Source organism: Hoplias malabaricus, chromosome 2 (genome assembly GCF_029633855.1).
Source record: "Hoplias malabaricus isolate fHopMal1 chromosome 2, fHopMal1.hap1, whole genome shotgun sequence".
Taxonomy (NCBI): Eukaryota; Metazoa; Chordata; class Actinopteri; order Characiformes; family Erythrinidae; genus Hoplias; species Hoplias malabaricus.
The window spans coordinates 65400789-65403497 of NC_089801.1; positions in this window are offsets into that span (position 1 = coordinate 65400789).

The following is a 2709-nucleotide window of genomic DNA, read 5'->3' on the forward strand; positions in this document are numbered from 1 at the left end:
GGCTCAGATTATACTCGGCTGCGTAGCTGCATTACGGAGGTTTATAGTGTCGGATGAATTCGAGTTCGACTTCGATCACATTTACAAGAATAACGGTACCTCTACATTTGAGTTTAGCTTATTGCTAGACTATTGTCATGAATAATGTTGGTTATTTAGCTATCAGCTAGATACTGTCATAACAGTCTGTCATAACGGTGTTTAACGCGGCGTTCAGCGGTTGTCCACCAGTGACGTCACACGGCTGCGTCCAAGAAGTTCCGTAGCGAGCTCGGGTTTTTCCGTCAATTTAATAAAATTGTCCGTTTTAAAGCAAATTAAGCTGCTATTTTCATTTTAATTCATACTTATATATGTCAGTAACTAAAATAATGTGAAATATTCATGGAGGTCCATTAAGTGGTGCTTAGCCTTTTAAGTTCATCTTCTAAAATCCTAACTAACTAAGCTTCTATTTGTGTTGGATCAAGGCTTTTGTCAAAATACCACATAGATCGAACACCACAGCAGCATTCTGCCCATGACTAAACAGCCCTGAACGACCAGTTTCAGCACCTGTTCCTTTAAATAATAATGAGCCACAGCTCAGTTCAGTGCAAGAGCCCAGCAGTGAGGAGCCGGGAGCAGAAGCTCTGTTTTTTTTTGTCCTTTTTCTCTTGGTTCTCTTTCTTTTCCATTCTCATTTTCTCCATATTTAATCAATACTCATGCTCCTCCATGATTGTGTTTGTGATTGTTTTGCTCCATTTAACCTGGTCCTTGTGGTCTCACAAACACGATTGCACATTCTCAGTTGAGGAAGTGGCACCTGCTGTTTAGGTAATGTCTGTTTTCTACGGCATGGTTTCTACTCGGCTTGGCTCTGCACTGATTTTTTTTAGTTTTTCCACTAGGCAAATCTTATACCTGATTCCTGACAGTGCATACTTTTTTTTGTTACAGCTTGTTTTGGTTCCAAGCAAACAGGGTAGGGACTAAATGTAATGTGCAAAGCACTAATTGTCCAGTTGTTTTTTCCAAAGCCTGCGGTTCCCATTAGAGACAGTGTTTCGCGACGTCACCAGCTACATTTTGGTGCTGGGGCCATTTTACTGGAAAACCAATCAGGGTCCAAGTGAGTAGAGAGCAGTCAGTGGAAAAATGCCAAAAGCAACGAGCAGCACAAAATCAGACTCGTTTTATCCAGACTTAGTTAGATCACAACAAAATGACAGGGTATGTGTTGGTAGGAGCACCACATTTCCAAATTAATGTGCTAATGCAGCCAAAATATATATTTTTTCTTATATCCCCTTTAATAATTAATAACATTTGGACAGCTATCAAGTCTGCTGCTCTAGACAGCCCGAGGTGGGCCCAGGTGAAGTGTCCTGAGGTAGGTGTGTGTTCTCTGTAACTCACTGACACCTGTGTGACGCTGCAGACTGTGGCACACCTGATCAGACCTGAAAACTGAGCAGCCTTATCAGGACGCAGGAGTGTAACTGTAGCCAACACACAACACTGTCAGGGCAAAAAAATATAAAACACACCGTGTGCTGCGGTCGCTTTCGTGGCCAGGTTGTTCTGTTTGGCCCTGTACAGTGGTGTGTATTATGTTTGCACTGGAGAATGTTGTATGTATTAGTGTAGACTTGGTTTTATTAATTTTTTATGTGCGACATGCTGAGTTGGTGGCATTTGAGGCGAGGTTGTCTGGGACAGTGAGGGCAGTACACAGGGAAATGTACAAACTGCTGTTACATTAATACGACTCAGTGCAAAAGCTGCACCACTTTCTCTTAATTATTATGGATTTATTTTTTAAAGATAAAAAAAGACCCATGGTTTACTCTCAAAATTCAGTGGTAATATGAACATATACATATCACATCATATTCAGAATGTGTCACTATAATATGGTTTGTTGTAGATCTGTATAGACTTGGTTTTCTTCACAGTAGTGTTGATAGTAACTAGGGATATTGATGTGAACAACACACATGGCCGTTTTATTTACTATTCAAAACCTGCACCTCCTCTTCAGATTCTGCAGGTAACAGAATCATCTTTAACTTACAATATTTAGCTTATATTTGGTTTACAAAGTGTTTTCAATTAAAAATTGAAAAATTCTTCTGCTCTTTTGTCATGTTTTGTAACGTTTAGTATTAAAATAAAGCGAAATAACCACCTTTAAAGCATTTAAACAAAAACTCACAGGTACTTTTAGATATGATATAATCCCCAACAACAGAACAGATTAATGAACATGCTTCTGCGCCTCTTTTTTACTTGATGGAGCCCATAACAACTGCAGTGACAAATTCATACTTGCCATATCCAGACTACAAATTTTCTTTTAAAAATTTACTTAAAAAATAATAATTACATCAATCCATCCATTGTCTGTAAGCTCTTACCCAGTTCAGGGTCGTGGTGGGTCCGGAGCCTACCCGGAATCACTGGACACAAGGCAGGAACACACCCTGGAGGGGGCACCAGTCCTTCAAAAAGTAATAACATGATACTTGTAATTTTTAATACTATTGACAATTACCATAAAATGACAAAAAGTGAACATATGAGTTTTGAAGTACAGTTACGATACATGACACAAGAACAGTTATTTGTACAAGATTTTAGTTTAAATTTAAAAGCATCTGATTCCTAAAAACACCACAGTAAAACACTCCTAAACATTTTTAGTGGAGCCTTATACGTCCATCA